Source organism: Coregonus clupeaformis, unplaced genomic scaffold, assembly GCF_020615455.1.
Source record: "Coregonus clupeaformis isolate EN_2021a unplaced genomic scaffold, ASM2061545v1 scaf2889, whole genome shotgun sequence".
In the NCBI taxonomy this organism is placed as follows: Eukaryota; Metazoa; Chordata; class Actinopteri; order Salmoniformes; family Salmonidae; genus Coregonus; species Coregonus clupeaformis.
The window spans coordinates 17122-39402 of NW_025536343.1; the positions used below are offsets into that span (position 1 = coordinate 17122).

Here is a 22281-nt window from a genome sequence, read left to right on the forward strand (position 1 = left end):
TTTACTGAGGAGTGGCTTCCGTCTGGCCACTCTACCATAAAGTCCTGATTGGTGGCGTGCTGCAGAGATGGTTGTCCTTCTGGAAGGTTCTCCCATTTCCACAGAGAAAATCTGGAGATCTGTCAGAGTGACCATCGGGTTCTTGGTCACCTTCCTGACCAAGGCCCTTCTCCACCGATTGCTCAGTTTGGCTGGGCGGCCAGCTCTAGGAAGAGTCTTGGTGGTTCCAAACTTCTTCCATTTTAGAATGATGGAAGCCACTGTGTTCTTGGGGACCTTCAATGATGCAGATATTTTTTGGTACCCTTCCCCAGATCTGTGCCTTGACACAATCCTGTCTCGGAGCTCTACGGACAATTCCTTCGACCTCATGGCTTGGTTTATGCTCTGACATGCACTGTCAACTGTGGGACCTATATAGACAGACAGGTGTGTGCCTTTCCAAATCATGTCCAATCAATTTAATTTACCACAGGTGGACTCCAATCAAGTTGTAGAAACATCTCAAGGATGAGCAATGGAAAAATGATGCTCCTGAGCTCCATTTCGAGCCTCATAGCAAAGGGTCTGAATACTTATGTAAATAAGGTATTTCTGTTTTGTGTTTTTATAAATACATTTTTTTTTTAATTAAATGATTGCGTTGTCATTATAGCGTATCGTGTGTAGATTTTTTATTTTTATTTAATCCATTTTAGAATAAGGCTGTAACGTAACAAAATGTGGAAAAAAGGAAGGAGTCTGAATACTTTGCAAATGCACTGTAGCTATGCAGGCTAGCTCCTTCTCCTTTGCTAGCCAGCCAACTAAATCTAAACACACAATCACATTTAGCAGCTGAAATGACAGAAAACGATGTGTACTTTCATTGGTTTTACCTTGGATTCTATTGCCATTTCTTTGGATATATCCATTATAATGACCCTGATAGATGAATTTGCCTGGCTCAGAGAAGCTGTCAGTCTCGTCACGTTCATACGCATTGCAGGGTGGAGATCACCAAAAATCAGCAACATTTTTCCACAGGTCAGCGAGGCAGACAGCAAGGTTTAGACCAGGACTGCCCAACCCTGTTCCTGGAGAGCTACCGTCCTGTAGGTTTTTGCTCCAACCCTAATCTAGCACACCTGATTCTAATAATTAGCAGGTTGATAAGATGAATCAGGTTAGTAACACCTGGGGTTGGAGCGAAAACCTACAGGAGGGTAGCTCTCCAGGAACAGGGTTTGACAACCCTGGTTTAGACAAACCCCAACTGTTGCAAACCATATGCTAGCCTAGTAGCATTGGGAAATATTGTCTAGACCAGTGGTATTTAAAGTCAGCGGGAACTACAGTGGGGTTATATATATTTATTTTTTAGGATAAAAAATTATGAGTACAGATTATTGTATGAGACAATATAGAAATGTTTGAGAAAAGAATTAGAAAAAAATAATTGTATTGAGTAATTAAATGTTATTTGTTGATTTTACCGATTTTAAAGTTGTATTTGGGGTGGGATCACGAGAAAAAAAGTCTACCAATTCTGGAGGAAAAAATGGGGTCCCTGCTGAAAAGGTTTGAATACCATTGGCCTAGACGCTTTTTTCCAGGGGAGATTAAGTTAATAAATTGACTGGCTGGGCTGTGGGACAGTGGATGCGCATTTATACATCTAATGGCACCGTTAACAGGCACTACCCGGAGAATGCGGGGATTGTGGTGCTTTAACTCCCTGCTATCAACCAATTAGCAGCCAGGATCCAAACTACCGGTTTTATAACATTGCATTGCCTCTGGTTATTGAAAGAAATGTCCAAGACGTGTCTATTTATGTATGCTGTAGGCCTATCTATTTGTTTAGTTTTTTTTCAGTTATCAACATACCTGTTTCAATAAAACACTACGGAAACAGACAGAAAAGGATCGAAGTCATGGAAATCATTAGGAATGCCTACCAGTCTACCACCCATAATATTCCAACTGGAGTACCATAGTAAGAGTAATAACATCCATAAAAACTAGCGGTCGAACAGGGAAATGGTTCCAATTGTTTTTCCACCATTCATTTTCCCCATAGGTGATTTTAGAAACACTTAAAATAAGGGCTGTGTTTCTTGTAGGCTTACCCTGGCATGGTAACCGTGTAAATCTCTCTAGGACAAAGTTACTTTTATAAATATATTCGCCTGTATTTACCCCCCCAAAATGAAACGCTAATTAGCTACTAATGTGGCTATCATAAAGAACTACAATTGCCATGATGATCTGGACAAGACTGCCGAATTGAGGCAAAGGTAAGAATCTCTGGATTAACTATCTAATGTTAGCTAAATGAAGTAATGACTCAATTGGCTACATTTCTTTAAATTGACAATTCTGTGAACTGTCTTGTACAAGTTTTAAATTGACACAATACCTGTTAGCAAATGTGTCAGCTAGATATGAAGTGCAGGAGCTTGCAGGGATTTGTAGTTTTGCATGATGTCTACTTTGATGCTCATTAGCATTTTCGAATCTGAGCATGAGAATAGCCTGCTATTCACCCACTATTCATTTGACGTGGAGCTCAAATAAATGAAGTTGTGGCAGAGGTTTGTCTACAGATTCGCTGTATTCTGACCTTGACTTAATTCCGTCATAATTCCAACACCTTTACGCGTAAGGAAACCATCCATAAGGTTGAGCGAACATGCCGGTTCCAAGTGGAAAAAGCATCTACTTTCTTTTATCCAATAGAAATAACAGCATTCTCCATGCACTGTAATTTATAAATTGATAAGAGCTATTGATAAGAGCTAGATAAATGAGTTATCCGTTTGGAGAAGGGGATTGCAAATACACATAGCAATTGTTTTAGATAGTTTTTCCTTATGATCCCTGGTGACGAATGTGAAACCAGCCATATGGAAGCAAACTGAAATTCATATCAACATGACATGTATTGCGGCCCTTTTCCACAGTTAAATTGGATATAAATAGCTGTGCAGGCGGCTCCCACCCGGTTACATAACCCTGCACCTTAGAGGCTGCTGCCCTATACACATAGATTTGAAATCACTGGCCACTTTAATAATGGAACACTAGTCACTTTAATAATGTTTACATATTTTTGCTTTACTCATCTCATATGTATATACTGTATTCTATTCTACTGTATTTTAGTCTATGCCACCTCCGGCAATGCTGCGTCCTAATATTTACATTTTTACATTTACATTTTAGTCATTTAGCAGACACTCTTATCCAGAGCAACATACACTTAGTGAGTGCATACATTTTTTTTCATACTGATTTTGATTTGATTTGATTTATTTATATATTTCTTAATTCCATTCTTTACTTTTATATTGTTGTGAATTGTTAGATATCACTGCACTGTTAGAGCTAGAAACACAAGCATTTCGCTACACCCGCAATAACATCTGCTAAACATGTGTATGTGACCAATACCATTTGATATGATTTGATTAGCTGGTTAGAAAGGAATTTTAATTGTGTGCCATCATAATTTGCATAGATGAAATTTGGAGACCCAATCTATAGGCTTCTGTAGGGCTGAACCTGCCGAGTTGATGTATGCGCTTTAAAATGTTTTGATTATATGCCCGGCTTTTCACAGTTTTATTTTACCATTTCTATCATGTTACATTTTTAGCCACTACCGGGAGCCACGTCAGTAATTCCCACATACATTTATTATGGTTTGAACTTGAATATGACAACTTTCAGGACGAATCAAACCACTGTATTTTTTATTCATCAATATATGTTGTGCGTAAAGGCTCTCCAAACCATTTTTCATTATTCATACTTATATCGTATCTGAAGATTATGCCTTTGTTAAATGTTTTTCATGAAGAAATGGAATGTTGGTTGTGTTAGTATCAAGAGGGGAATGTTTTGGGTGTAACGCCACATCCAACAGACCGGAAGTGTCTTGTAGACAGGGGAGACTGGGGATTGGCCAGAAGAGGGAGCTTCATTGTTTATAAATAGGGGGTTAAACGAAGAAGAAGTCAGAGCGAGCAGCCATTCGGGAGGCGGTCGCTTCCGGGTGTCATGTCACCTGTCATTTATGCTGTAACCTCGTGATTTTAATAAAAGCCTCTAACACGATGCAGCATAACGGACTCTTTGTTGACAGCAATAATGGCCACCATTCATCCGACACGACATAATGGCGCCCAACGTGGGGCTGGGTTTGCGTCTCTTCCTTGTTTCAGTCAACCGCCAGGCTAACTCGCTTTGAAGCATGGCCAAAAAATGGTGAGTGTTTCTTACCGCTTCGGAGTTTGTTAGATTGGATACGACTTGTGTACACTGGAGAGATGTACCATTTCGACCTTGCCTCGGGTGGCCTTATTGCGGTCGACTAGAGTCTGCTAAGATAGATTCCATTGGTAACGGTTGACAATGAGGATTTAGAGCATTAAGATAGATTCCATTGGTAACGGTTGACAATGAGGATTTAGAGCATTAAGATAGATTCCATTGGTAACGGTTGACAATGAGGATTTAGAGCATTAAGATAGATTCCATTGGTAACGGGTGACAATGGGGAAATTTAGAGAAGGCCGATATGCATTCATCTTTAGGGCACTGGACCGCTTTAAGACCCCGGGGGGGCCATTTTAGATAATGGGCTGGCAAATCCATGTGTACGATAGAATGTACATTTGGTGAGTTTTTGAAGAGAACTCGGGTTGGTGGAATTTATCTGATTGTGATTATGATTTGACTCTCGTCCGACGGGATGTTTGATTGGGCCTGATTTCTCGGTGTAATAGTCATTAATTCTCGGCAACAAAAACGGTAGGAGAAATAGGTTCAAAAATAAATAGGCCAGTGCAGGGGTGTGTGATTGTGTAGTAGGCCGCAGTTAGCTAGAGGCTAAGGCTAATGCTTGATTGTTTTGGGCCACGTGGTACATCGTGGCTAAGGCTAATTCTCAATGCTAAAGTGTGAATCATGCTACATTCTACATAGTGGCTAAGGTTAATGCTAAATGCTAATGCTAAATGCTAATTGTGTTGTGTGCTACATGCTAATGTATCCTTAGAGACTCCATTGCGATGGATTAAAGTCTCTTACATTTGTCTCTGTGTTTAAGTCAGGTTATATGTTTTGTGAGCGCTGTTAAATGTTTAACTATAAGGGGGAAACGGGAGTTACAGCTGGACTGTTATTCTGTCTGTTTGGGGAGAGAGTAGAAAATCTTCCTTCTACGGTGAAAAGGTATTTTTGAATGGCTGTGCGCATGCGTTTAATTTTGCGACACTACACTACAGAAAGGGGGAGTTTATGACACGAGATTAGGACACGTTTTGGTTTACGGCACTAAAAACTACGACATGCGGTTGTGCTCAGCCTACAAAACAAAATGGTTGGTTGAGGTCATAGGTCCCATTTGGGAGCTGCAGGGGCAGACAGAGAAACACACGGACAAAGAGAAGATAGATTTTAGCACGATTATTCTAGTTTAAACTGCGATTGGTTAAAGATGAAACTTGTTTTGTAACCTATTGAATTTATAAATTAGATATATGGTAGCGGATTATAATAAATTGAATTAAATAATTAAATAACGGATTAAAATAAAATAATGTTTTTGAGCGATCTATTTAGTTCTGAGTTTAGTCTTAGAGTGAATAATGTAGAATCGAATGAATATTGAATGGTTGGAAATACTCAGTGATGGCATTAACTACTAAAAGCTGTTTCTGTGTCTTTGTCCCTTGTCATGAGAGACAGGAGAGAGGGGGAGCGAGGAGATACAGGAAGTGATCACGTGACACGGCCGAGGATCAAGTCAAAAAAAAAAAAGGTTTTGAGACTGTTACAAGATATGTGATGTTATGACAATTTTACATAGGCTTGGCAAATACTATTTCATTAAAAATTGCATTTTGGAAGCTCTGTGTATCACTGGGGTTTGATTACAGATGTGTTGGGAATCAAAGACTGACATTCTTCTGTAAATGATAATTAGGGGTATATGATAATTAGGGGTTATAGAGCAAGGGGTTATGGGAATTGGAGTATTGAAGGGTTAGAGGCTTTGTTTTTGGGATTGCTTTGAAGTTGACTAACTTACTTGCATTTGATGGGTTGTGGTAAGATAGCCAACACTAATTGATAAATTGGTGACATAGAATGTAGAAATAAAAAATTGGTTTTAATTATTCAGGATTTTTAATGGATTTATTTTAAAAAATATATATATATATATATATTTTTTTGGGGGTTGTTAGGGTTATATTAATAATTTAAGGGGGGAAGCCATAGGCTATACAGTCTAAAATAAGATAGTTCACAATAAAGGAATATAAAAGGGTTGATATAGGGGAAAATTGACTAATTAGGATAGTTCTTTAACTAAAGTAGTGTTAGGAGAAACTAATGGCAGAAGTTAGTACACCTTTCTCACATACGGATTCAGCAAAAAGACACCCACCTTACGAGAAGAAAAAGTACAGCTTAGGGATGTTTATCCTCAGCTTTCAGTGATCATCCAGCAGGGTGATTGTTACATCAGAGATGAAGACGAATAATAGATAGAGGACAAGCAGAAACGACGATGAAGATGAATCCAGAACTCCAGAAGGAAGAAAATGTGATGTATGGAAGAGAAGAGTGAGGTTAAAGAAGATGAGGATGATGAAGATGAGAGTGATGATGAAGAGGTTATGGGTGGATATGACTCTGTGATCAGAAGGAAGTTGGCAAGAGAGAAACGAAGAAGGATACACGAGATTTGATCTCTGATGAAAGTTGAGCGAAGAAGGAGACAAGAGATTCGAGTTCTGATGAAGAAAGCGATGAAGATTTGGAGATTAAGGGTGCTTTATGTTCAAGAGGATTTTATCCTACAATGACTGGCAAAGAAGAAATAGGAGATATAGACCGAGGCGTATCAGGCCTGGAGGAAGCGACGACTTTGGGAGAGGTAAGAGAGCTAGAGGAACAGCTCGAGACGCTGAAGATACAGAAGAGGAGAAACTGCTGAGAGGATCCCAAGAATTGGAGAAGAAGAAAGAACAGGACGAAGAAGCTCTGAGAAATGAAGAATCAGAGTGACCCAAATCAACAATCACTGTTACAACTTCAACTGAACAATATCAAATGCAATTGTAGCCAAGGGGGGTATCAGATGTTCCATATCCAAAGCCAGTTTCTGGACAGACACAGAATTGGAGAAGAACAAAGAAGAAATAGAAGGAGGAGGAAGATTTCAGCTACACTTTCAGCAACTTTCAGAAGACTGTTATAATTGTGGACAGATTGGGTACTTTACCTGTGATGAAAATGAGTCAGGAGGAAACAACAGAGGAAGATATAGGAGCAAGTGAAGATCACCTGTTAGTGCCTAGAAGAGACGAAGGGGGGTATCAGCTGAGAGCATCGATTAGAGAAGAAGAGAAAATAGCTAACAGTTGAAACAACTGACCATTAGAAGTGATAGTGAATAGGGGAAAACTTATCTGGGTTCAGCCTAAAGAGGTTAAACATCTCACTAATTGATAACTAATTAGGATAGGGATTTGAGGTAGTAAAACAGTTAATTACTCTTAAGGTACTAATATTAGAAGATACTGTTATTGCAGTGTTGGGAAGAGATGCATTGTTTAAATTGAATTGTACAATAAGATGTACACTAGACGACTGTCTATTAGACAATCTGTCTGAAAAGTTAAAAGGGGGGACTGTTTATTCTGGGTTACATTCTTACACTAAGAGATTTCAGGCTAGGCTAAAAGGTGTTTAGTCGTTTTGCCAAGTCTGTGTGTAATGAGTCAGAAGCAGGTGGGGAACTTTCCCAATCACATATTCTAAAAATTTGGTGGTAAGGGATTTTGTGAATAAATCAGGGGAAAAAGTTTTAAATGTTATGAGAGAAAAGATTAGATTAAAATAAGTTAGGAGTAGATTAGGGTTGAAGGAACTCTGAGACAGTAAGCTAAGTTTCAAAGTTAGTAGTAAGAGAGAGAACAATGGTGAAGGACACTGTAGAGTAGGAAGATCAAGGTAATTATAGGTGTATTTTGTGTAATCAAAATTTGAAAGTCAGTGATGAGAGAAAGGACTGAGATTTGGGGAAAAAGTGACACTAGTGGTGATAGATGGAAGTACAAGCAAAGACAACTTTTTTCTTTGGGGAAAAACTAGGAGTAACTAAGGACATTAACACTTCAGTCTATTATAACAACAGTAAGAAGCAATTTAACTCTTTCAACATTGATAGTTATTAAAGCCATAAATATATCGCATTTGATTATAAGGGAACCAATACAGCACCAATTTTAGGGGAAAGAATACTTATTAGGGTTAGGATGGGGACGTTCCTCCCATATGGAGAGATAATTATGGAGAATAAGTATTGTTATCAGGACCAGGAGTAGAAGCTGTTGCACCTAGTCAAAGGAGGTATAGTTTGGAAGAGGTTAGGAGTGACTGTTCACTTATTTGGCGTAATGTTACAGAAAAAGGTCAGGGAGAATATATGTATACTTATCTAGGGCAAGCATTAGAAGTTGTTCCGGTTAAGAATTATTGGTTAAAAGGCTGTGTAATTCGTGAAAGTGACGCTTATGATGGAAGATTTGAAATCTGTTGAAGTTCCACAGTCACCAAAGGAGGTCAGGAAGAATAGGTTACAGTAGTCACTCCAACAGTAGATAATACACAGAGGATAATGGGAACTTTTGCACTAGAAGTAATTAGGGTTGATACAGCAATTAAGTCAACTACTTTAATGGTAACTTTGGAAGGGATTAATGATACGATGACAATAAGCAAATGTAGGAAGTTTAACACCGACAACAACTGTTCTGAAATTAAAGGGGGTAGCAAGACGAATAGGGTTAAAATAGGAGAGCAGATAGTAGTAGAGAGAATAGTGAAGGATACTATCATGGAGGACAGGATGAGGTCTTTGATTTTGATGACAGACAAGGAGAGGTATCTGATCAGTACCGCTTGTTCTTCTGTTGTGGAAATTAGAGATAGATTAACTCATTCTGTAAGATCAGTGAGGAATCTTGAGGGTCCATGTCTGTTGAGAATTCCAGCACCAAGCATGTTAGACGGTCGCGCGGCCTCTATCAGGTATGGGTCAGTCTTATGCTTTGTCATGACTGTGGTATTAGCAACAGTCATTGACAGATAAAATAATGTCGTTGTCAGAACAGTGGTTTAAGCCTAGGTTTAAGTGTTCTTGGTTAAATGAATTACCCTATGGGAATTGTTAAATGGGAAAGGAAAATCAGGTAACAACTGGAACTCTGAAGTATTCAGGTGAAAACATTGAGGGCTAAAAGTTGTTTTTGTTCTAATAAAACATATGAGGTAAAGGGTATGTTTATGGGAATATCAGATTGTGATGATTATAGGATGACTTTGGATAAGCATGACATTAAGGGTAGTAATGACAAATATAAGGTTACTTTTTAATATACCAGGTAGTAAGAAGAGCAGGACTTTGATGGTTAAACGATTAGCTTTTGACTGACAATGTGATTATGGGGAATTTTAGAGATATTTAGAGGGTTTGGGGTGATAAAGCATATATATTCTTACATTATGGATGGAAAGGATTTTGTTACATGTCAACGTTGAAGCTTCCATATGAGGTTTTACCATTATAAGAGGGATAGCACCGGACACAGCTAAATCTAGAGTTCAAAATAGGATGAAAAGGGACATGTCATAGGCTTCAAGCCTATCATTGAAGGATAAGTCTAAGGGAGAAGGGGGGACTTTTTCCATGGTATGGTGTAACATTTGGGAAGATCATATTGATAATAGTAGACACTTTGAGTCCAGATAGTTCAGATATTATCACTAGGGTTATATATGCATTATAAGGGATGTGTTTGGGAGATCTGAGAGGATTTGGTTGCAAGATCAATTAGGCCAGTAGGGGCAGTGATGGGTCAGATTTTAGTTTCAGCTTCGATAACACTGTGTGATGTTTGTAATTTGTTACTGACCTTTGAGAAAGTTATGATATTGAGATAGGTTGGAGAGTGATTCCTGGAGACAACACTCAGATGCCGGTGTTGACTGTTTCTGATCTGGATAAAGATGGACAAGTGGAACTGATGGATAAATATCATTTTTGATTATTGGATGATTTTTCAATTATTATTTTTTTTTCTCAATATTGGGGTGATGTTGGTATGATTTATGAATCAAAGGGGGGAATAGGTTTATGTGATTCATGCATCATTTATATATCAGTTTCTATTCTTAGTTGATATTCATGTTTAATTTGAAAGTGTTTGTTTTGCAAAAGATACTGTTTGGTCGTTTCCTTTTCTTTCAGAAGCATTTGGGGGAACATGTGACTCAAACAAGGACAATATGAAGGGACAATATGACTGGAGGAGATGAAACAAGGAGGGTGTGGCCGATTCCATCATCAACAATCCATTGGAAGTCGAGACTACAGGGAGATGAAGTGTAGTGGACTACATTCCAGTGTCTGCAATGAAATATAGACATGTGTAATACATAATTGTGTAATAGCCTCAGGGATTAATTTTGTAGAATGATGTTTGATGTTATTGAATACATGTGAGGATCTTAGATGTTTTTGTTTATTTCGTGAATGTTTAGGGACAGAGAGGCTAGGAAGGGAGAGTTTCATTGTACGGTCCAATGGGTTGACCAGCCTTACAATGGATATTTATTGGATAGGATTTTGTTTGCAGGGGCTTACATGTGTATTTAATTGCATCATAGTTTCAAGGACATTTACATGGTTTATGAGGTTATCTGGAGGACCGAGGTGGTTGCCTGGGGCAGAGGGACCATGAGAGAATTTTACTGTCTTGATTGATGGATGGATATCTGAAAAGATGGCTGCCGGACAGTTTTTCGCTCTTACACTCCATAGAGATTTCTTCATATTTCATAGTAATGTATTCACACTTCATAAAGATAGTAATGTATTCACACTTCATAAACAGTTATTCATATTTCATAGAAAGGTATTTACACTCTAGAGAAGAATGTTTTTGGTTTAATGTTAAAGATACTCAATAAGATAAATTGTTACTAGTCATAATCCTATTCTGTTTGTTTTCGAGACGTTTAGTTCGTCTCGAAGGGGGGAATATCGTATCTGAAGATTATGCCTTTGTTAAATGTTTTTCATGAAGAAATGGAATGTTGGTTGTGTTAGTATCAAGAGGGAATGTTTTGGGTGTAACGCCACATCCAACAGACCGGAAGTGTCTTGTAGACAGGGGAGACTGGGGATTGGCCAGAAGAGGGAGCTTCATTGTTTATAAATAGGGGGGTTAAACGAAGAAGAAGTCAGAGCGAGCAGCCATTCGGAGGCGTCGCTTCCCCGGGTGTCATGTCACCTGTCATTTATGCTGTAACCTCGTGATTTTAATAAAAGCCTCTAACACGATGCAGCATAACGGACTCTTTGTTGACAGCAATAATGGCCACCATTCATCCGATACGACACTTACTTTCCTAACCCTAAAATGTGAATATGCCTAAATAATCTACAAGGTCAAAGTATTTTGAAATCTACCAGTTGGTGCTAAAACGGAGACGAATATGCATAGATGGCTTTCCTTCATTGATCCCTATTATCTGACCCCGTTCTCTGAATGTCTTCTATTGAGTATGTCAACAAAATTCAAATTAAAGTTACACCCTATTTAAAGGGATGGCTTAAGATAAATGTACTGAAAAACCCATTGAAGGAAAACTCCAAGAGAAAATCTGTTGACCAGCAAGTAGGAGAGTTTTCAGCGGTTTAATTGAGTTTATTCAGAGCGCCAAGCGAGCACACCTGCAGAGTGCGTTATGTGACTGAAAAAGGACAGTCTGAATACCAAATACTGAAAATGCAAAGGAAAGGCACAAATTCCTAAATCAGGATCGGGCCCTAAGTGAATACTCGATTTTTACTGTATTTTCTGTCATTGGCTTACTGTCTAATTTGTTAAAATGTGTTTCCGCCCGGTCTCGAACGTGATAACCACTACACTACGGAAACCTAATTAGTCGAATACTCAGGGTGTGAGTTTTCCTGGGTGCGACATTTAGTGCTCTCAGAACCTAATGAAGTCAGAAATTACTTAGTCCATTAATTAAGCAATAAGGCTTGAGAACCCGGGAATTATCGTGTGAATAACTCCTGAATAAGGGCTGTTCTTAGGCCTGAGGGGAAGCCAAGGGCCGGGAAACAGCTCTTAGGACATTGTTATTCTAGATCATTCCCGGTTTGAGGGCCTTATTGCTTTTTAGAAAATGGTTGCCAACATATTTTAAAAAAGATTAACGACATGTTTTCATAAAAACGTTATTGAGTAAATTAATTTAATTTCATCCTTCCACCATACAATATAGTCCGGGCAAACGGCAGTTGTTAGTTCTGAGATTTTGAAGTTGTTAGCCAAATGGGCTTATAGTTCGTTCTAACCATTGTATTTTCAATGGTTGCTATGCTAAACAAATCATTACCATTTACAGTGCATTCGGAAAGTATTCAGACCCCTTTGTCCACATTTTGTTACGTTACAGCCTTATTAAATAGTTTTTTTCCCTCATCAATCTACACACAATATCCCATAATGACAAATCCAAAACAGGTTTTTAGAATTTTTTGCTAATTCATTCAAAATAAAAAACTGAAAAATCATATTTACATAAGTATTCAGACCCTTTACTCAGTACTTTGTTGAAGCACCTTTGGCAGCGATTACAGCCTCGATTCTTCTTGGGTATGATGCTACAAGCTTGGCATACCTGTATTTGGGGGAGTTTCTCCCATTCCTCTCTGCAGATTATCTCAAACTCTGTCAGATTGGATGGGGAGCGTTGCTGCACAGCTATTTTCAGGTCTCTCCAGAGATGTTCGATCGGGATCAAATCCGGGCTCTGGCTGGGCCACTGAAGGACATTCAGAGACTTGTCCCGAAGACACTCCTGAGTTGTCTTGGCTGTGTGCTTAGGGACGTTGTCCTGTTGGAAGGTGAACCTTTGCCCCAGTCTGAGGTCCTGAGCGCTCTGGAGAAGGTTTTCATCAAGGATTTCTCTGTACTTTGCTCCGTTCATCTTTCCCACGATCCTGACTAGTCTCTCAGTCCCTGCCGCTGAAAAACATCCCCACAGCATGATGCTGCCACCACCATGATTCACCATAGGGGTGGTGCCAGGTTTCCTACAGACCTGACACTTGGCATTCAGGCCAAAGAGTTTAATCTTGGTTTCATCAGACAAGAGAATCTTGTTTGTCATGGTCTGAGAGTCCTTTAGGTGCCTTTTGGCAAACTCCAAGCGGGCTGTCATGTGCCTTTTACTGAGGAGTGGCTTCCGTCTGGCCACTCTACCATAAAGTCCTGATTGGTGGCGTGCTGCAGAGATGGTTGTCCTTCTGGAAGGTTCTCCCATTTCCACAGAGAAACTCTGGAGATCTGTCAGAGTGACCATCGGGTTCTTGGTCACCTTCCTGACCAAGGCCCTTCTCCACCGATTGCTCAGTTTGGCTGGGCGGCCAGCTCTAGGAAGAGTCTTGGTGGTTCCAAACTTCTTCCATTTCAGAATGATGGAAGCCACTGTGTTCTTGGGGACCTTCAATGCTGCAGATATTTTTGGTACCCTTCCCCAGATCTGTGCCTTGACACAATCCTGTCTCGGAACTCTACGGACAATTCCTTCGACCTCATGGCTTGGTTTATGCTCTGACATGCACTGTCAACTGTGGGACCTATATAGACAGACAGGTGTGTGCCTTTCCAAATCATGTCCAATCAATTTAATTTACCACAGGTGGACTCCAATCAAGTTGTAGAAACATCTCAAGGATGAGCAATGGAAAAATGATGCTCCTGAGCTCCACTTCGAGCCTCATAGCAAAGGGTCTGAATACTTATGTAAATAAGGTATTTCTGTTTTGTGTTTTTATAAATACATTTTTTTTTTTATTAAATGATTGCGTTGTCATTATAGCGTATCGTGTGTAGATTTTTTATTTTTATTTAATCCATTTTAGAATAAGGCTGTAACGTAACAAAATGTGGAAAAAAAGGAAGGGGTCTGAATACTTTGCGAATGCACTGTAGCTATGCAGGCTAGCTCCTTCTCCTTTGCTAGCCAGCCAACTAAATCTAAACACACAATCACATTTAGCAGCTGAAATGACAGAAAACGATGTGTACTTTCATTGGTTTTACCTTGGATTATATTGCCATTTCTTTGGATATATCCATTATAATGACCTTGATAGATGAATTTGCCTGGCTCAGAGAAGCTGTCAGTCTCGTCACGTTCATACGCATTGCAGGGTGGAGATCACCAAAAATCAGCAACATTTTTCCACAGGTCAGAGAGGCAGACAGCAGGTTTAGACCAGGACTGCCCAACCCTGTTCCTGGAGAGCTACCGTCCTGTAGGTTTTGCTCCAACCTAATCTAGCACACCTGATTCTAATAATTAGCAGGTTGATAAGATGAATCAGGTTAGTAACACCTGGGGTTGGAGCGAAAACCTACAGGAGGGTAGCTTTCAGGAACAGGGTTTGACAACCCTGGTTTAGACAAACCCCAACTGTTGCAAACCATATGCTAGCCTAGTAGCATTGGGAAATATTGTCTAGACCAGTGGTATTTAAAGTCAGCGGGAACTACAGTGGGGTTATATATATTTATTTTTTAGGATAAAAAAATTATGAGTACAGATTATTGTATGAGACAATATAGAAATGTTTGAGAAAGAATTAGAAAAAAATAATTGTATTGAGTAATTAAATGTTATTTGTTGATTTTACCGATTTTAAAGTTGTATTTGGGGTGGGATCACGAGAAAAAAGTCTACCAATTCTGGAGGAAAAATGGGGTCCCTGCTGAAAAGGTTGGAATACCATTGGCCTAGACGCTTTTTCCAGGGGAGATTAAGTTAATAAATTGACTGGCTGGGCTGTGGGACAGTGGATGCGCATTTATACATCTAATGGCACCGTTAACAGGCACTACCCGGAGAATGCGGGGATTGTGGTGCTTTAACTCCTGCTATCAACCAATTAGCAGCCAGGATCCAAACTACCGGTTTTATAACATTGCATTGCCTCTGGTTATTGAAAGAAATGTCCAAGACGTGTCTATTTATGTATGCTGTAGGCCTATCTATTTGTTTAGTTTTTTTCAGTTATCAACATACCTGTTTCAATAAAACATGTTTCCGCCCGGTTTCGAACCGGGGTACCTTTCGCGTGTGAGGCGAACGTGATAACCACTACACTACGGAAACAGACAGAAAAGAATCGAAGTCATGGAAATGATTAGGAATGCCTACAAGTCTACCACCCATAATATTCCAGCTGGAGTACCATAGTAAGAGTAATAACATCCATAAAAACTAGCGGTCGAACAGGGAAATGGTTCCAATTGTTTTTCCACCATTCATTTTCCCCATAGGTGATTTTAGAAACACTTAAAATAAGGGCTGTGTTTCTTGTAGGCTTACCCTGGCATGGTAACCGTGTAAATCTCTCTAGGACAAAGTTACTTTTATAAATATATTCGCCTGTATTTACCCCCAAAATGAAACGCTAATTAGCTGCTAATGTGGCTATCATAAAGAACTACAATTGCCATGATGATCTGGACAAGACTGCTGAATTGAGGCAAAGGTAAGAATCTCTGGATTAACTATCTAATGTTAGCTAAATGAAGTAATGACTCAATTGGCTACATTTCTTTAAATTGACAATTCTGTGAACTGTCTTGTACAAGTTTTAAATTGACACAATACCTGTTAGCAAATGTGTCAGCTAGATATGAAGTGCAGGAGCTTGCAGGGATTTGTAGTTTTGCATGAGTTTAGCATTTTCGAATCTGAGCATGAGAATAGCCTGCTATTCACCCACTATTCATTTGACGTGGAGCTCAAATCAAATGAAGTTGTGGCAGAGGTTTGTCTACAGATTCGCTGTATTCTGACCTTGACTTAATTCCGTCATAATTCCAACACCTTTATGCGTAAGGAAACCATCCATAAGGTTGAGCGAACATGCCGGTTCCAAGTGGAAAAAAGCATCTACTTTCTTTTATCCAATAGAAATAACAGCATTCTCCATGCACTGTAATTTATAAATTGATAAGAGCTATTGATAAGAGCTAGATAAATGAGTTATCCGTTTGGAGAAGGGGATTGCAAATACACATAGCAATTGTTTTAGATAGTTTTTCCTTATGATCCCTTGTGACGAATGTGAAACCAGCCATATGGAAGCAAACTGAAATTCATATCAACATGACATGTATTGCGGCCCCTTTTCCACAGTTAAATTGGATATAAATAGCTGTGCAGGCGGCTCCCACCCGGTTACATAACCCTGCACCTTAGAGGCTGCTGCCCTATACACATAGATTTGAAATCACTGGCCACTTTAATAATGGAACACTAGTCACTTTAATAATGTTTACATATTTTTGCTTTACTCATCTCATATGTATATACTGTATTCTATTCTACTGTATTTTAGTCTATGCCACCTCCGACAATGCTCGTCCTAATATTTACATTTTTACATTTACATTTTAGTCATTTAGCAGACACTCTTATCCAGAGCAACATACACTTAGTGAGTGCATACATTTTTTTTTCATACTGATTTTGATTTGATTTGATTTATTTATATATTTCTTAATTCCATTCTTTTACTTTTATATTGTTGTGAATTGTTAGATATCACTGCACTGTTAGAGCTAGAAACACAAGCATTTCGCTACACCCGCAATAACATCTGCTAAACATGTGTATGTGACCAATACCATTTGATATGATTTGATTAGCTGGTTAGAAAGGAATTTTAATTGTGTGCCATCATAATTTGCATAGATGAAATTTGGAGACCCAATCTATAGGCTTCTGTAGGGCTGAACCTGCCGAGTTGATGTATGCGCTTTAAAATGTTTTGATTATATGCCCAGCTTTTCACAGTTTTATTTTACCATTTCTATCATGTTACATTTTAGCCACTACCGGGAGCCACGTCAGTAATTCCCACATACATTTATTATGGTTTGAACTTGAATATGACAACTTTCAGGACGAATCAAACCACTGTATTTTTTATTCATCAATATATGTTGTGCGTAAAGGCTCTCCAAACCATTTTTCATTATTCATACTTACTTTCCTAACCCTAAAATGTGAATATGCCTAAATAATCTACAAGGTCAAAGTATTTTGAAATCTACCAGTTGGTGCTAAAACGGAGACGAATATGCATAGATGGCTTTCCTTCATTGATCCCTATTATCTGACCCCGTTCTCTGAATGTCTTCTATTGAGTATGTCAACAAAATTCAAATTAAAGTTACACCCTATTTAAAGGGATGGCTTAAGATAAATGTACTGAAAAACCCATTGAAGGAAAACTCCAAGAGAAAATCTGTTGACCAGCAAGTAGGAGAGTTTTCAGCGGTTTAATTGAGTTTATTCAGAGCGCCCAAGCGAGCACACCTGCAGAGTGCGTTATGTGACTGAAAAAGGACAGTCTGAATACCAAATACTGAAAATGCAAAGGAAAGGCACAAATTCCTAAATCAGGATCGGGCCCTAAGTGAATACTCGATTTTTACTGTATTTTCTGTCATTGGCTTACTGTCTAATTTGTTAAAATGTGTTTCCGCCCGGTCTCGAACCGGGGACCTTTCGCGTGTTAGGCAAACGTGATAACCACTACACTACGGAAACCTAATTAGTCGAATACTCAGGGTGTGAGTTTTCCTGGGTGCGACATTTAGTGCTCTCAGAACCTAATGAAGTCAGAAATTACTTAGTCCATTAATTAAGCAATAGAGCTTGAGAACCCGGAATTATCGTGTGAATAACTCCTGAATAAGGGCTGTTCTTAGGCCTGAGGGGAAGCCAAGGGCCGGGGAAACAGCTCTTAGGACATTGTTATTCTAGATCATTCCCGGGTTTGAGGGCCTTATTGCTTTTAGAAAATGGTTGCCAACATATTTTTTAAAAAGATTAACGACATGTTTTCATAAAAACGTTATTGAGTAAATTAATTTAATTTCATCCTTCCACCATACAATATAGTCCGGGCAAACGGCAGTTGTTAGTTCTGAGATTTTGAAGTTGTTAGCCAAATGGGCTTATAGTTCGTTCTAACCATTGTATTTTCAATGGTTGCTATGCTAAACAAACATTACCATTTACAGTGCATTCGGAAAGTATTCAGACCCCTTTGTCCACATTTTGTTACGTTACAGCCTTATTAAATAGTTTTTTTCCCTCATCAATCTACACACAATATCCCATAATGACAAATCCAAAACAGGTTTTTAGAATTTTTTGCTAATTCATTCAAAATAAAAAACTGAAAAATCATATTTACATAAGTATTCAGACCCTTTACTCAGTACTTTGTTGAAGCACCTTTGGCAGCGATTACAGCCTCGATTCTTCTTGGGTATGATGCTACAAGCTTGGCATACCTGTATTTGGGGAGTTTCTCCCATTCCTCTCTGCAGATTATCTCAAACTCTGTCAGATTGGATGGGGAGCGTTGCTGCACAGCTATTTTCAGGTCTCTCCAGAGATGTTCGATCGGGATCAAATCCGGGCTCTGGCTGGGCCACTGAAGGACATTCAGAGACTTGTCCCGAAGACACTCCTGAGTTGTCTTGGCTGTGTGCTTAGGGACGTTGTCCTGTTGGAAGGTGAACCTTTGCCCCAGTCTGAGGTCCTGAGCGCTCTGGAGAAGGTTTTCATCAAGGATTTCTCTGTACTTTGCTCCGTTCATCTTTCCCACGATAGTGACTAGTCTCTCAGTCCCTGCCGCTGAAAAACATCCCCACAGCATGATGCTGCCACCACCATGATTCACCATAGGGGTGGTGCCAGGTTTCCTACAGACCTGAAACTTGGCATTCAGGCCAAAGAGTTCAATCTTGGTTTCATCAGACAAGAGAATCTTGTTTGTCATGGTCTGAGAGTCCTTTAGGTGCCTTTTGGCAAACTCCAAGCGGGCTGTCATGTGCCTTTTACTGAGGAGTGGCTTCCGTCTGGCCACTCTACCATAAAGTCCTGATTGGTGGCGTGCTGCAGAGATGGTTGTCCTTCTGGAAGGTTCTCCCATTTCCACAGAGAAACTCTGGAGATCTGTCAGAGTGACCATCGGGTTCTTGGTCACCTTCCTGACCAAGGCCCTTCTCCACCGATTGCTCAGTTTGGCTGGGCGGCCAGCTCTAGGAAGAGTCTTGGTGGTTCCAAACTTCTTCCATTTCAGAATGATGGAAGCCACTGTGTTCTTGGGGACCTTCAATGCTGCAGATATTTTTGGTACCCTTCCCCAGATCTGTGCCTTGACACAATCCTGTCTCGGAACTCTACGGACAATTCCTTCGACCTCATGGCTTGGTTTATGCTCTGACATGCACTGTCAACTGTGGGACCTATATAGACAGACAGGTGTGTGCCTTTCCAAATCATGTCCAATCAATTTAATTTACCACAGGTGGACTCCAATCAAGTTGTAGAAACATCTCAAGGATGAGCAATGGAAAAATGATGCTCCTGAGCTCCACTTCGAGCCTCATAGCAAAGGGTCTGAATACTTATGTAAATAAGGTATTTCTGTTTTGTGTTTTTATAAATACATTTTTTTTTTTTATTAAATGATTGCGTTGTCATTATAGCGTATCGTGTGTAGATTTTTTATTTTTATTTAATACATTTTAGAATAAGGCTGTAACGTAACAAAATGTGGAAAAAAGGAAGGGGTCTGAATACTTTGCGAATGCACTGTAGCTATGCAGGCTAGCTCCTTCTCCTTTGCTAGCCAGCCAACTAAATCTAAACACACAATCACATTTAGCAGCTGAAATGACAGAAAACGATGTGTACTTTCATTGGTTTTACCTTGGATTCTATTGCCATTTCTTTGGATATATCCATTATAATGACCTTGATAGATGAATTTGCCTGGCTCAGAGAAGCTGTCAGTCTCGTCACGTTCATACGCATTGCAGGGTGGAGATCACCAAAAATCAGCAACATTTTTCCACAGGTCAGAGAGGCAGACAGCAAGGTTTAGACCAGGACTGCCCAACCCTGCTTCTGGAGAGCTACCGTCCTGTAGGTTTTTGCTCCAACCCTAATCTAGCACACCTGATTCTAATAATTAGCAGGTTGATAAGATGAATCAGGTTAGTAACACCTGGGGTTGGAGCGAAAACCTACAGGAGGGTAGCTCTCCAGGAACAGGGTTTGACAACCCTGGTTTAGACAAACCCCAACTGTTGCAAACCATATGCTAGCCTAGTAGCATTGGGAAATATTGTCTAGACCAGTGGTATTTAAAGTCAGCGGGAACTACAGTGGGGTTATATATATTTATTTTTTAGGATAAAAAAATTATGAGTACAGATTATTGTATGAGACAATATAGAAATGTTTGAGAAAGAATTAGAAAAAAATAATTGTATTGAGTAATTAAATGTTATTTGTTGATTTTACCGATTTTAAAGTTGTATTTGGGGTGGGATCACGAGAAAAAAAGTCTACCAATTCTGGAGGAAAAAATGGGGTCCCTGCTGAAAAGGTTGGAATACCATTGGCCTAGACGCTTTTTTCCAGGGGAGATTAAGTTAATAAATTGACTGGCTGGGCTGTGGGACAGTGGATGCGCATTTATACATCTAATGGCACCGTTAACAGGCACTACCCGGAGAATGCGGGGATTGTGGTGCTTTAACTCCCTGCTATCAACCAATTAGCAGCCAGGATCCAAACTACCGGTTTTATAACATTGCATTGCCTCTGGTTATTGGAAAGAAATGTCCAAGACGTGTCTATTTATGTATGCTGTAGGCCTATCTATTTGTTTAGTTTTTTTTCAGTTATCAACATACCTGTTTCAATAAAACATGTTTCCGCCCGGTTTCGAACCGGGGACCTTTCGCGTGTGAGGCGAACGTGATAACCACTACACTACGGAAACAGACAGAAAAGGATCGAAGTCATGGAAATCATTAGGAATGCCTACAAGTCTACCACCCATAATATTCCAACTGGAGTACCATAGTAAGAGTAATAACATCCATAAAAACTAGCGGTCGAACAGGGAAATGGTTCCAATTGTTTTTCCACCATTCATTTTCCCCATAGGTGATTTTAGAAACACTTAAAATAAGGGCTGTGTTTCTTGTAGGCTTACCCTGGCATGGTAACCGTGTAAATCTCTCTAGGACAAAGTTACTTTTATAAATATATTCGCCTGTATTTACCCCCCAAAATGAAACGCTAATTAGCTGCTAATGTGGCTATCATAAAGAACTACAATTGCCATGATGATCTGGACAAGACTGCCGAATTGAGGCAAAGGTAAGAATCTCTGGATTAACTATCTAATGTTAGCTAAATGAAGTAATGACTCAATTGGCTACATTTCTTTAAATTAACAATTCTGTGAACTGTCTTGTACAAGTTTTAAATTGACACAATACCTGTTAGCAAATGTGTCAGCTAGATATGAAGTGCAGGAGCTTGCAGGGATTTGTAGTTTTGCATGATGTCTACTTTGATGCTCATTAGCATTTTCGAATCTGAGCATGAGAATAGCCTGCTATTCACCCACTATTCATTTGACGTGGAGCTCAAATAAATGAAGTTGTGGCAGAGGTTTGTCTACAGATTCGCTGTATTCTGACCTTGACTTAATTCCGTCATAATTCCAACACCTTTATGCGTAAGGAAACCATCCATAAGGTTGAGCGAACATGCCGGTTCCAAGTGGAAAAAGCATCTACTTTCTTTTATCCAATAGAAATAACAGCATTCTCCATGCACTGTAATTTATAAATTGATAAGAGCTATTGATAAGAGCTAGATAAATGAGTTATCCGTTTGGAGAAGGGGATTGCAAATACACATAGCAATTGTTTTAGATAGTTTTTCCTTATGATCCCTGGTGACGAATGTGAAACCAGCCATATGGAAGCAAACTGAAATTCATATCAACATGACATGTATTGCGGCCCCTTTTCCACAGTTAAATTGGATATAAATAGCTGTGCAGGCGGCTCCCACCCGGTTACATAACCCTGCACCTTAGAGGCTGCTGCCCTATACACATAGATTTGAAATCACTGGCCACTTTAATAATGGAACACTAGTCACTTTAATAATGTTTACATATTTTTGCTTTACTCATCTCATATGTATATACTGTATTCTATTCTACTGTATTTTAGTCTATGCCACCTCCGACAATGCTCGTCCTAATATTTACATTTTTACATTTACATTTTAGTC

At 39.3% G+C, this 22281-nt stretch overlaps 3 non-coding genes across 3 annotated transcripts; all 3 read right to left on the reverse strand.

The window, feature by feature from the left end:
• Positions 1-15181: 15181 nt before the first annotated feature.
• On the reverse strand, positions 15182-15255 carry trnav-cac. The gene has a single exon. It is a non-coding gene; the product is annotated as a tRNA-Val (tRNA).
• Positions 15256-17636: 2381 nt separating this feature from the next.
• On the reverse strand, positions 17637-17709 carry trnav-aac. Its single transcript has one exon. It is a non-coding gene; the product is annotated as a tRNA-Val (tRNA).
• A 3186-nt stretch (positions 17710-20895) lies between these two features.
• trnav-cac lies at positions 20896-20968 on the reverse strand. The gene has a single exon. It is a non-coding gene; the product is annotated as a tRNA-Val (tRNA).
• Positions 20969-22281: the final 1313 nt, after the last annotated feature.